Source organism: Rhynchophorus ferrugineus, unplaced genomic scaffold (assembly GCF_030347505.1).
Source record: "Rhynchophorus ferrugineus isolate W39M unplaced genomic scaffold, kcgeb_rfMv2 rfM11, whole genome shotgun sequence".
Taxonomy (NCBI): Eukaryota; Metazoa; Arthropoda; class Insecta; order Coleoptera; family Curculionidae; genus Rhynchophorus; species Rhynchophorus ferrugineus.
In genome coordinates, this window is record NW_027472590.1 from 28,169,071 (window position 1) to 28,184,268 (window position 15,198).

Here is a 15,198-nt window from a genome sequence, read left to right on the forward strand (position 1 = left end):
ATTTCTATCACACCTTTGTGATGGTTTTATTTGAATAAAAAGCATAATTTTCTTTTTTGCTTCTTGTTATTGTTTTGAAATCTGCAGCTATTTTAGGGTGATATGTTGCCTTCTATTTGATGTCCTTGAATATTTTTTGTTACAAATTTGCCAGTTAATATTTCCACTATAAAAAAATTGATGCTGTTTAGATATTATAACTTTAAAAACGTAACCTTATAAAGACAGGATCTAAATATTCTACATATTTTTGTTGTTTTCACTCGAACGGAAAAGAAAGACTACATTCTATGAAATGTAGTGCGCCATGTCCATGACCGAGGAGTAAAATAATTTTTCTAAATAACGTATCCTTGAAACACTCAGAAGTACCCAGCGTTAATTTGTATATCTGACGCAAAGCGGGAGAGAACTTACCTGACCATCTCCAAGAGTAACCGCAAAATTGTCATAAACTTATATGTTTTTCTAGCAATGAATTTCACGTTATTATGAGACCGTTTCGACCAAAAACCATAAACTTGTTGAATATTTAACATTATTATTAACGTGTCAAGAACAATAGCGAATTATTTCACCCAACACTTTTGTTCAAACTCTCGTAGGTCTAAACTTAAAAAAAAGAAAACGCTGCGACATAAAAAACGGAGGAATATTCAGGAAATTACCGCTAATTCGATTTTAATGCCGGCTGGATGTGTGACAATCATGGCGTAACACCTACCACCAGAACATTATAATTTAATATAATTTTTGTTTATGTTTATCCGAAACAAGCAGTTCCGGTTTGCTAAGCATACGAAATCGCAGGCAGCGCTGTAACCGCATCGAAATAACGTCGGGGGTATGGTTACTGTTAATCCGTTAAAACGCGGTGCTTTCGAACTGGTACCGAACCTATTTGACGGTTTTTGGCTCTTCAGTTGAATAAACTGGAAAAAGATCCCCATTGTTCCGAAACTATCTCTGGTGACTTTCTATGTTAGCTGGTTTTAAGTTTAACAGTGCTTTTTTACGCTTAAGAACTCTAACAACGTTTTGCACGTATTAAAAAACATCAATTTTATACCTAATTCCTTAAATGGTACCTATTTAGCAATAAAAAACATTAACAATTGAAATAACACTATTATACTATTTTGTATGATATTGTGTTACATATATTTTAGAAAGTGCTAGCAATAACAGCAATTCCAAACAACAACAATATTGTAACAGCTTTGTGTGGGTTATTTTTTGTTCTTCTTCTTGTATTAAATTGTCTATCTTTGCCTTCTTCCAATGCTTAGTCCACATTTTTCAGCAATTTTGATCTAGAACACCAATAACCCCTTATACATAATTAGTAAACATCATCATTCATATCAAATACTCTAAATAACAAAAATCAACAAACCAAAGTCAATAAAAGATTGTAATTGTGAAATAACTTCAGGAAAAATGTGCTTCACTCAAAAAAAAAGTTCTTAAAATTATTAAATGATTTTGTCAGACATGACATGGTTCGGTTTTGTCAAATGATAAGACTGACAATAGAATTATTAAATTATTGAATTATTAAATTAATTTTTTTTTATAACTCTTCGTGATTCCACGATCTGCCCTATTGGCAATGAGTATTTCTTATGTCTATATTATATATACATGGCATGTAGAAAATCACTTCATTAAGCAATCTTCTGTATAAAATATTATCTTAATTAATTAGTCTTATTCTAAAGCTTATTGTAAAGTCTACATATGTCCAGTAATCAGATCAGGTGGTGTTAAACGTTTTAGTCTACGCACTTCACTATCACGTCGCATATTTAGCTGATTAGCGAGTACATTGGGATGCACCGACACTCTATCGAAGTACTTCACACAAACACGTTGAATTAAACACGTTATGGGTTCTAGAGGAATATCGCGTTGTATCACTTTAATTGAAATATAGTACGGAGCATCAACAATGGCACGCAACACCTTATTTTGGAACCGTTGAATGATGGATATATTAGATTTGCTAGCGGTACCCCATAGTTGGATTCCATATGACCAAATGGGCTTGAGTATAGACTCATACAGCAATACCTTGTTATCTAATGATAACTTGAATTTGCGCCCGATGAGCCAATACATTTGATACAATTTAAGTCCAAGTTGTTTCCGTTTAGAGAATATGTGCTTCTTCCAGGTTAGGCGTCGATCTAAGTGCATACCAAGATATTTAACATGCTCTGCTTGGGGGAGTTGATGATGATTGAGATTCACTGGTGGACATGTTCTTCTACGTAGGGTAAACGTTACATGCGTGGATTTTGTTTCATTGGCTTTAATGCGCCATGTCTTCAACCATAATTGTATTTGCTCCAGGTGGGTTTGTAGGTTTGTTGATGCTGTGACTGGATCTTGGAGAATTAAAATAATCAACTTAATTTTTTCTAACCTCACAATAAAAAATAAATTAAAAAACAATATTAGAAATAATGAATCATGTAATTACTATATGATGTCAAGCATTTGTTGATATTTATATCAAATGTTTAAAGGTTGTAACCTTAATATTCAAAAATGAATAAACAAGAATGGTTAACCGAAATTTGATTAGCAAAAAATCAATTAAACAAAAATATTTTTTTCGTAATGATGTTATATATTATTGTAACTTCATATTATTTATTTCTCATTATTTATCAATTCTTATCTCCTTTAAATAGAAAAAATATATTAAAAATAATCAATAAATCAATTAATTATTATATGATGATGAAAATCAATTGAACAAAAATGATATATTTTTTATTAATTATATCTTACATTAGGCATGATTTTTGGGAACACATAGTGATGTACATCTGATTTAGCTTTTTTATTGTAAAGTAGGCTACCTCCTGTTTTACCTTAAACATTCATTTCAATAATTATCGAAGACTTGTACTACATCTAAGAATATAGCTGAACATTCCTTTTTACCTGCATAAGTATTTACAATAGCATCTGTCATTCTATAAACCTGGTGAGTTGCTTGATGTTTAAAAAACAAGACGAAAAGGCCAAATTAACTATTTTAAATTATAAACATACTTTTTGATGGAACAAAATAGCATTTGTTCTTAATTAAGATTATAAAAGATAATAGTTAAATTTAAATCTTATTTTAAACGCTTTTCTATCTCGTACGTGTTGATAATGGCTGCCGGCGACAGAGTAATGAACCTATTCGAAATATTTTACATACCCGACCTCATATCGTACATACCTTGTACCTTCTGCGCTTCCGGTCATTAGTGGACGTAACAAAAATCGCTAACGAATCTATATGCGTTCCGTTTTCCTCATAAAATCAACCGAAATTATAATTTCAGATCTAACGTGCGTTCCACGAAATCATTACGAATCCACAGGCGGATCTTCATAACATAAAATGTAAAATTACAGGCCACTTTACCGGTGGCCGTATAATAATAAAAAAATAATAGCCACGAACTTAATGATAAACCGTCGAGTTTTTTTCCTCCTTGTTTTCCTATCGATACACGCATTCGGGCGATGGTAGGGAGGAGACAACGACGAAATTTGTGCGACAGACAAGACGACAGCGACGAATGTAATTGTTCGACGTTTTCGTGGACAAAATGGCGCTGCCACCTACGAATACCATATGGGACACAGCCAACTACAGCCTGTTACATTAATAATAACCGGTTTTAAATATGTATTGCAAAAAAAAAGACGGGCAATCGAGCTGGACGATTGGGGGACGCCGGTCTTGCTCTGGGAACCTAAAATTTCCGTCGTTTTTTTCTCTACAATTTCATGTATTTTCCACAATTACCGCTGTTATTGCTTTAAATTGTTCCCCGATAGTGGCATGCCCTTCCATCACGAATTCATAAGATGCCATATGTTGGTTAATCATTTCTACACTATTTTTTTTATATATTTTAAAGTCTCCTTTTACCAACTATGGGTTTATCTGGACTGGGCCTAAAGTTTAACGTGGGCTCCGAACCACGGTCCTCAGCATTACGACTGGCGAGTGACCAACTTTAGAAATCATCCCAGAAGACATCCGGTCTTACCCAGCCTGGTTACTGGCGTGACTGGGATCATTTTCCTTGTCGGATTTTACACTCTTGCCTAGAACATTCACAAATTTTAAACAATCACAAACATAAATTTACAACCATGCGATGAATATAGAAATGTTTTACATTTCTATATTCTACATTAGATATACTTAGTATAATCTTAATTTACAAATTAATTTATTACTACTGTTCTGTTATACTTGCATTAATAGACAAGCACATGTCCTAATTGACTTTATGATTATTTGGGATTATATAAATACACTAAATAACTCAATAATGCTAATCGAAAAACTGTCACTTTACGTAAAGAAATATCAAAACCATCCAATATATATCAGGTTGTATGTTTAGAATATTTTTTTTACCAAATATCATTATGTTGGCGGCAAAAATTGTCATAAATAGGGCTAATAAGATCTTATCTATGACAGTCCGTTTCTTTCTTGAAAAATTTCATATTTTTAGGGTGACATCTTCATTTAAGTATTTATGACCTTGTATAGTCTTATTTAGAATTTAGGTCTAATTTCCATATGCTGTAATAACACTAACTTTAAATGGACATCACTAAAACCATTGATGGATTAAATCAGACTAGCACTTTAACATTTTTTTTAAATTTTCATGACGATATGTCAGATTTTACTTATAGTTTGCCACTTACATATATCTGGAAGTTTTTCGCTGACGATGTTTTATTTAATTTTGTTCAACAAGAGTTCGATTGAAAATTGAGAGTTCGAAAAAAAATTCTATATTTTTTCAATAAAATTGTTAATTAAATTGTTTTGGAACTGGAAAGAAATATTTGTTGGATTTAAAATAATTATTGACGACTGATTTAAATGTGACTTCCCTAAAACTAACACTCAATTATTCCGTCCACAATTCCAACCTGGTGCGCTCGTTGAAAACAGGTAGTTTCGTATTTTTAAAACTATTTTAGCTTTATCGCAGACGAAGGATGATTGACGCGTGAAAGAACGAGACGACCGCCGAAGAGAATGCATTATTGACCCTAAAAATATGATTTTCATAGAATGCCAACAAAACGGGCCTACCGATAAAGATTCCATTATTAGTTTAAATGGCTGTTCAGTCAGGTTAATTTCCTGTCGATTGCCCGATTCTAAAAGAAAAACGAATTAGTCCTGACCTAAATTAAGCCATTTTTCTATATTCATTTCGTTTTAATAATTAATACAATACAAACGGATCTTGTTATATCGATTTATTCTTTAATAAAGTATAGAAAACACTTGTAGTACTCGAGTTTACAATGCAACGGTCTATATTTATATGTGTAGAATTAAAAAATACGTTGATTAAAAATAGTAGCAGGTTCGAAGAATTCGTAGGCTTGATGTCGCAGTAGTAAAGGCGATGGGACTGTCCTTCCACTGGGGCATGGTCGTAAATTCATGTTTGGGATTGTTTAAAATTTGTGAATGTTCTAGGCAAGAGTGTAAAATCCGACAAGGAAAATGATCCCAGTCACGCCAGTAACCAGGCTGGGTAAGATCGGATGTCTTCTGGGTTGATTTCTAAAGTTGGTCACTCGCCAGTCGATAGGTTTAATGCTGAGAACCGTGGTTCGGAGCCCACGTTAAACTTTAGGTCCAGTCCAGATAAACCCACAGTTGGTAAAAGGAGATTTTAAAAGATATATATATATATATATATAAATAAGGTTTGAATACCACGTTAAGTACTAGACCCGGATTTAACATTTTATAAAACATATTTTGTCAATAGAAAGCTAATCAAAAATGGGCAAACTTTTTCTACAAGATATATGTTAAAGAATAACTTATTTTATTTTTTTTTAGTTATTTTTGATAAACTAAAGTGTCGTTTTTTTTCTGTGCAATTTGTGTGAAATAAAGAACGGATTGAAAAAAGTTCCCATGTCCTTTTATTTCTATAAAAATCTTTAGTCATATTTTATATAAAAAAATTATTTCCTTTGAATACAATAAACCTTTTGTATCGAAGATTCTACCGATTTAAATATACGCCACTTTTTTGCCGAAAATGCACCCTTATCGAATTAAACTCAACAGAAAAGGGAAACAAACGACGTGAGAATAAAAATCTGGCGGTTTTACCTTAAAAAATACTTATGAGAAATTCCGTTATACACAACCGTAATTTTTACCCCAAAAAATCGAATCCGTCGTTTTTCTGTCGTATTTATATTTTACCCACCCCTAGAAAACTTTTTAACCCCTATTTTTTTTGGGGTCACATGTTCCAGATTTTGTCACCTTATTATTTATTTTTATTTATTGTTTATTTTTATTATGTATAACTTGCATAACAAATTAATGGTTATTAAATATATATTTACACATTCACTCCCAAAAAACTAGAGCAAATTCCCAATATCCAAGATTTGAATGTTAAAAATTAATAAAACACATAAAATTTTGAGCAATTTTGGTTCCTTACATACCTCTGTAGAATATCTTCTAAAAAGATTTGTAGAAAACTTTATGGGAATAAACATTTTCACCCCAAAAGACCAGCGAATCTGAAAGATATTCCGTTACTCCGACATCTACCATTTTAGTCTTAAAAACTGAATGGTAATTATTACGTAAGGCTCTGGGCATTTTTCTTTTACCATACGCCATAAAAACTATTAATTCACAAACGGATTTTAAAAAAACTGCGTGAGAATCAAGATTTTCACCCCAAAAAAATAAACGATGAATCCGTTACTCAAATATCCATTATTTTAATCCTAAAAATCCAATAGTAGTTACTACATAAAGCACTGATCATTTTTTTTACAATACCCCAAAGAAATTATAATTCACAAAAAGATTTTAAAAAAATCGCGTGAGAATCAAGATTTTCACCCCAAAAAAATCTCTGAGAAATTCCGTTACTCCGTTATCCACCATTTTTGTACCGAAAACCGAATTTTTACGTCCCGTTTTTTATTCTCCTTTCATACCCTCAATACGCCTAATTGCGGCACAAGGTGCACCCCCTCGGATCGCGATTTTTTGGGGCGAAAAAAACGGTTTTCTTACACAAAAAGCGGCATCCTAGCGCGCGACAATCGAAATGGGGTGAAAGATGCGTTTTTTGAATAAGAGGGATGAATTTTAAATCGACTCTGGGGACAGGAGGTCGTTTTTTAGTCGATTTACCGAATTTGGAACGTGGGAATCGTGATTCCTTCTTTGTGGCCTTCGATTTTTGATAGAAGGTTTTTAATTTTTTGTATAAAGTATAAATATGTTTATATATATATATATATATATATATATATATATAAATTCAAGTAAAATCAATTCAATAAATATATAAATTCAAGATCAAATGGTTTGATTCTTGTGAGTTTGTATTTTATCCAAATTCTGCAATACTGTTATATTAACATGGGAATGATCTTATTATGTCTTCTTCTAATTCGCTTAAAAATCTGGGTACCTTGCTTTTCGCTGATAATTGCTATATACTGATAAAGTTTGATTTTGTTCTCAACTTTCTGGCTGTGATGTAAGATTTTAACAGTTCAATGCGTTGCTTCCATAACAATTTCTTGAGCTTTTGAAGGAGGTCATCCTTACCAAAGACTTGTGCTACATCTAAGAATATAGCTGCACATTTTTATTTTCATATACTTTTCTATTGATATCTGTTATTTTACCCATCTTATCAATTGTTGAATATTTGTTAGAAAACCCAAGCTGGCTTATATTAGACTTTTTGTTTCTTATATATTAGTTTTTCAAATACCCTAAGTATTAGCAGCGGCAATGAGATAAATTTATAGACTTTCAGCCATCTTCACGACGTCTGGTGGGACATGTTTTTTATTTCCATTTCTTGATGAATTTTGCAGTAATTGACCTGTTATTAAATCATAGTCTGGTGATTGATGTCAACTTCAATAACCTTGGTAACTTCTTTCTGCGTGTCCAGCGAACTTTCGAATTCAGTTTCACTTTCGTTTGGTTTGAAGGTTTGTTCTCTATGGTCAGCAAATGCTTCCGCTTTTTGTTGATTGTTGCATGCTCAATTTCCCCATTCGTATCATGTAAGTAGACTGTAGACATTTTTGGATTTGTTTTTAATCTCCAGTAATTCGTCTTTTTTTCGGTCTTTGCGTTACGTTGCTTAAAATATTACCATTTTCAGGTGTTGCAATTTCTTAGTAGTTGTACTCGTAATTTCTGAAGTATTACCCCGAGCAGGTTGATGAATATCTTCAACGATTTTCAACTGTCTTAGTGAGTACATTGAATTCGAGTGTTTCGATCAAAAATTCTTCCCAGACTGTTTGTCGTTTAAAACATGTGGTGATATGCATCCATAATCACTAAAATATTAGAGAATAAACATTGATATATTCCCATGTTGGTCTGATGGAAGGTTATCATAGTTGTGGGACGTCGAAATGACGAATAAAATACTAGAAAACACCTAGATGGCCGTGTCGTTCGATCCGCGAGCTGTGCTAATAAATTAAATCCAAAGTCGGCCGTTAAATGGACAGTTTCGCATAAAATCTGAATAAATCGAGTCCGAGAGCGCATGCTAAAGTTTAAATAAATTATTTTATTGCCGTTCTTTGCCGCGAACGTTTTTTTTTGTCCCGCGCTAGCCTGGCTAGAACCGCGATCTGGGCGTGGCCGATCTTTTCCATATTTAATTGAACGTCGCATTATATAGAACCGGCTATTTACGTGCCTAGGCGAGATGGCATTCGGTGCTTTATATATATAAAAGGAGAAAAATGAGCGGGCGAAGGAGAAAAAAACATCATCGGAACGGTGTTTGTACGAGACCAAAACGGCGAGTTATAGCGTTCGCTATATTACGAGCATTTTTATGATCAAAGTCTTAATTAAAAATGCTAGATGGCCGGTTTAGGGTAAATACCTTCGCGCCAAAACGGGCGATACGCTCGAAACCGTTCATTAATGGTTTGTTTTTCTGCCAGCGGTCGCTCATTATCCTAAAGAAAACCGCAACCTATTTGTAATCTTCAATTAATTCAATCAGAAACAGCATTGGTATCGATTAGTTGTGCAATACCGTTTCAGAACACACTAAATTATTATCAAATATCATTTCGGTGTCTTATATTCACTCCAGCACCTTTAAAAAACTGAATATTAAGTTCGTCATCACTTTAATAGATTTGTTAGTTATCTAATAATAAAAAAATAATATGTAGTTATTGAAAATCAATGCCCAGAGATTCAGACAAGATACTTTTTGGATATAACTATTTATTGAGAATCTACGAATAAGAAAGTTTCCTAATATTCCCATTCCAAAAGTCCTTGTATTTCTAAAAATATCTTTAATCATATACTATATAAAAAACTATTTCCTTTCAATGCAATAAACTACTTTTTGCCGAAAATACACCCTTATTGAATTAAAAATCGAGAAAAAAGGGAAAAAACCACGGGAGAATAAAAATCTGTCGATTTTACCTTAAAAAAGACTTGTGAGAAATTCCGTTATACAAAAGCTTCATTTCTACCCCAAAAAAAAATCGAATCCGTCGTTTTTTTGTCGTATTTATATTTTAGCCACCGGGATTTACATTTTTTAACCCCTATTTTATTTTTGGGGCTAACATTCTAGATTTTGTCACATTATTATTAACTTTTATTGATAATTCAGATTTTTACTCCAAAAAAAGACAGCAAATTTCAAATTTCCAGAATTTTGATGTAAAAAATTAATAAAATACATAAAGTTTTGAGCAATTTTGTTTTTTAAAGTACCTCCATAGAAATATAGTTTCTAAAAAGATTTCAAAAACTATTAAAACAGCCTATTTGTAATCTTCATAAAAATCAATACCAAAATATTCTGCCAGCTATTTTTAGTAAACCACAACGTATGTTTTAACAAATACAAACATTTAGTTAATGGAAATTATGAATATTGATTTTAAATTCTTCAGTTGAAATATTATAGCTATAAAAATAAATATATTTTAATCCCGTCATATTTTATAAAAAAGAGGACAAATATAAAACAAGTATAATATTTCTCTTAATAAAAAATATTAGTATCAGGTCTATTAGTGTTTTTATTACACTTTAATTACATATGCTTAGTATAATCTTAATTTACAAATTCGTTTATTACTGCTGTTCTCTCGTACTTGCGTTAATATACAAGCAAGGCGAGTACGGGATTAATACATCAGTTTGTATTTCCCAAATTAGAATAAAACTGTCTTGAGTGATTTGGTTCGCTTTATTAATCTTCGGTTTTGTTGTACATTGCTCAATAGCCATATTAAAGGTCCATCCATTAGCATTATTTAAAGTGAAATCTTAGATTAGTTCATAAATCCATTTGTTTTGGAAGTCATCGTGCAGTTTCTGATTGTTACGTAGATATAAACATTGGTAATTAGTCGAAGAACTTTGTTTTAACAGCGTTGGATTACCAGTCATCTTAATGTCTTGATGCAGCTCCATATTTGCACCCTATAAGTTCAGATAAGCTTTATAATTGACCAATATCTAAAATCCTACTAGTTGGAAGCATCTTCTAACTATGCGTACGGTTCTTTGTTTTCGTAATTCACAGTTATACAAAATAAGTATTTAAACCTTCAACAAAAGACTGAGTATGTCAGAATAAAGTCGTGAACGTTTGAAATATGAAAGGAAACAGTTGGAAATTTGAACAAAACAACTACGTTTTCAACTCATTTTAAATCTTTTCAAATTTTTGAGGTACCCTATAATTTCCCAGAACCTACCTAAAAAATACTTTCGATTATTTTCACCTAAAAAAAAGATCTTTTATGATCACCAATTTAAATACACCGAAATCCCTTTTTTCTCGAAATATACCCTTATCACATTCAAATCCACAAAAAGGGGAAAAAAGCGTGAGAATTAGACAAAAAAAAACAACATTTTTGCGAAAGTTGTGAGAAATTCCGTTGGACAAAACCGTCGCTTTTATCCCAAAAAATCGAATCTGTCGTTTTTTTGTGCCACCTTGTCATTCTTTACCCTAGTTATTGTAAAACCCCATTTTTTAGGGTTACCATTTTTTATGATTTTCATTATGTTAGAAGCTTTTGTATTAAATTGAAACATTTTAACTGTTTAAAAAAGGAATATTGGTTATTGCCCCTTCATTATTAACTTTGTTTGAAATAACTCCACGTTATTTCCCTATCATATAATATGGGTGGAAATAGTATGTTTAATTTAATATGATATTTATATTGTTACTATATGAGCCGCTAATAAACATCAAAAAAATATTGAATATGTTTTCATATTTCACATCAATATAGGACTAATGAGTAATGAGTTCTTATAATCATATAACATTATGTGGGTATTAAAATATTCTTTTAAATTTGTTCTTATCACCACAAAACTTATTAAAGACAGTAACATATATAGCATTTTTTATCCTAAACCATTGTTGAAAGCATATGGCTTCTTCAAATACGAAGATACAGAAAGAAACCACTGAAGAACAATGGAAGGTAAACTGAAGGTATAAAGAAAATGAGAAACGGCTGGAATCGTTACCGTATCAAATTGATCCAATACGTTAGAAGAAAAAAACCTGAAAAAATATTTGTTGAGGTAACGTCTTAAGAAAACCTCCGAATCGGATTAGAAATAGGGGAGTTATAAAAAAAGGAATTAAAGAAAGAATCGAACCCGAAGAAACGGGCTCTTTTGTTCGGGAACACCAAGAAATTGATACGTTCTTCCTTCCACCATCTTACGCGAGTTCGAAAAAAAGAAGAGGAACCTCGGGTAGATGTTGTTGCGTGTCGAGCCTACGCCATTTTCGAAACACCCAACGTATACTTAACCCTCTTGTTCTCATTTCTCCCGGTAATTTATGCAAAACGGTTCGCTATTGGCTCGAAGGATTCCCAATTGAAATCGAAAAAAACGAATTTAACAATAGAGAGCGACGCCGAAGCTCTGGCACGCGATACCGACCAAAAAAGGGTTCGCCTCCCCATTCACCGATTGGCAACTGTGTATACAAAAGGACCGGGAATCACGTTCCGAACATTTATCATGTTTAAAACTAATAAAAAGTCCGTTTTTTCGTCCTTTCTTCCGTTTGATAAGGGTTCGGCTTTAAAATCGCCCCCTGATTTGAAGAATCATAACCGTTTTTTGTTGGCGTTTGGTATAGATAATTCTAACTACACAGAAATGAAAATTGTTGAAATCTTTTTTTTATAACTACTCTTAGTTGTTCAACAATCTGGCCAAAGATTTAAAATATTTCTTATAACTACTACATGATATGGAAAATCACTTCCAAAGTGACCTCCTGAGTAAAATATTGTGTTAAGTATTTATTATTATTGTTATTAAGTAAAGACCCATCAGCCTCTTGGACTTTTTAGGGTCGTTGTTACATATTTTGTAGTATATCCCATTAAATAGTATAAAGATTCTTCAATAATACAACCTCTTAGACTTTTTAAGATCATTGTTACATGTTTTGTAGTATACAGCATTTATAAATTAAGTGTAGCTACATAAAGAAGTCAAAACTATAGTACTATTTACAATTTCAGGTTTTTTAATTATTTAATTATTAGATTGTTACTAGTCGTTTCCGACTAACCTACAATTTGTCTTTATAGTAACTTAAATCTAGGTATATAACTAAGAGGACCCATCGGCCCTATCTCTCTCTGTAGTCTCTGGAGAAATAATGTTTATACATGTCACTGCTGTATTTTTTATTATATGCACCTCATTACACAACACTACACAAGATCAGATGGTTTGATTTTGTTGAGCCTATGTCCTGTTCTGGTGGTATCCAAAAGCTGCAATACTTCAATATTCTCATGAGAATGGAGTCTTTTCTCATGCATTTCTCTTGATTTCTTGACTGACTGTGGGTATCTGAAGGTCTCGATGTAGGTAATCAGCTATAGTATTTGGATTGGCCCACAATACCTCTCAGGACTTTATTTATGTTACTCTTTGCAGAACATCCCCATAATTGAACTCCGTATGTTCATATAGGTTTCAGTATTTGCTTATATAATAGCAATTTATTATGTACTGATAATTGTGATATTCTTCCAATTGGCCAGTACATTTTCCTATATTTCAATTCCAGTTCTTTTCTTTTCTTCTTTATATGTTCCTTCCAGCGAAGTTTTGCATCAAAATTCATTCCGAAATATTTAGCGCTGTTGCTATATGGAAAGATAGTATTATTTAATGTTATTGGTGCTTGTACGGTCTGTTCGTAGGTGAACTGCATATGCACAGATTTACTTTCAATAATTTTTATTTTCCAAATTTGGGTCCAATTATTTATATTGTCACTTGCCTGTAATTTTTGTGAGGCTTCTTCACTACTGCCTCGCAGTATCATCAGCAAATGTAGCCATCGTAGTATTCTCCATTTGCGGTATATCACAAGTGTAGTGTAGATAAAGCATTGGTCCCAGTACACTTCCTTGTGGTTCACCTGCTTTAGCTTCTTTTATTGTAGAGTAAGCTTCTTAAACATTCTAGTTGTAATGTACGATTTTAATAGTTCGGTGTGTTGTTTTGGTAACATTTTCTGTAGGTTAAGAACAAGGCCTTCAACCTTTATCGAAGGCTTGTGCTACATCTAAGAATATAGCTGAGCATACTTTTTTACTTTCGTACGTAGGATTTTGCACCTGCAAGGTAGTCAGCTTGTTCATTTTCTGCGATTCTCTAATGGAACAGCAATCACACAAAGGTTATGGACTTGTCTTCCATGGTCTTAATTTTGTTGATGATGGCCTGGATCAGTTGGTGTTTGGAATAATTTGACATGAAAATTTTAAGAAAGACTCTTCTGTTCTCTAAAGGGGTTATTTCTGTTCCACAATATATAATTTTCACTGGACTTGTTTATATACGCCATGTCTTCACGCGTCAATTTTATTTTATCAAGATGTGATTGGAGGTACTTTGATGCCCGTCGATTTGATTGCTGTATCGTCTGCGTATGTTGCTACAGTAGTATTTTTTCTGGTCTGTAGATCGACTGTTTAAAGGAGATACCGTATTGAACTTTGTACATTACCTTGAAAAACTTCTGAATATATTGGATGTAATTCAGTGAGTTATCGTCTTATTTTATAGTTAAATGTCTATCTATGAGTTAAGATTTTAGTAACTGAAAATGTGGATAATGGAAAATTTTCTTTAATTTAACTTGCAACCAATATCTTTTGACATTTAAGTCCATATTTATTTTGCTTACTAGTTTTATTACTTTCGATATTATAGGCTTGCTGCTTATCAAATGCTAGCAAAATTATTCTTTAGAAGCATTGAATTAAATATAAATGTTAATAATTGAACCCTTCTCTGATTGACTTCTTGTAAATGTTTTCCGGTTATTAAATCATATCAGAGAACTTTTTTACAATATATATCTCATTGTTGTTTGTAACTTCTCTGGCTGTATTTTTTCATATGGTAAGTCCATTTGAAATGGCTTACTTAGGAAGCTGGTAATTGTATTTTCTTCGTCTTTGGGTAGCTCAGACTGTAAAGGCTGAAATGCATATTTCGAATGATTTGAGAAAATGCCAGCGCTCTCTTTGTTGCTTCTAGCCCAATCATTTATATATTTTAATACGTGCTGCTGGAGCCTTTTGAGCGTACGAATTATCTGTAGTATCAGTTGGCGTCAGATTTTCTATATATTCTTGAATCGCTTGGTTTTCTTTATTTTGGATCAACTCTTTCAGCTCTTTTATTGCAATATTGAATTTTGTGCAATTTGTGCATGTTGCTAATTATATCCTAGCTTCTGTTCGTTTCATTGTTGGGAATAATTCGATGAATTTGTCGATACCGCGGCATAGATGGCGTCGATCGAATTTCGCCGTTACGCGACGACGGCGTGCAGCTGACGAAACCTGGCGAAATAAGGGTTGATGTGTGTCGGTCGGGATGAGGGTCGAAATTCGCCGATTCGGTAAGGGTTGGTCCGGTTCCAGGTAGTCGGAGACGCGGTACAACGCCAACAATGGGCGGCATGCTTCCTAGCTATAAAAAATCGTAAATGGGGCTGTTGCTGTCGAGGCATGTGGTACACATAGCCCGGTACATAATGGCTCGAGCGG

The 15,198-nt window shown here is 32.8% G+C and overlaps 1 protein-coding gene across 3 annotated transcripts in view; it reads left to right on the top strand.

Moving 5' to 3' along the window:
• Nucleotides 1–15,198, top strand: part of LOC143205128 (uncharacterized) — a 163,939-nt gene that overhangs the window by 99,890 nt on the left and 48,851 nt on the right. The gene's annotated exons all lie outside the window — the stretch shown is intronic.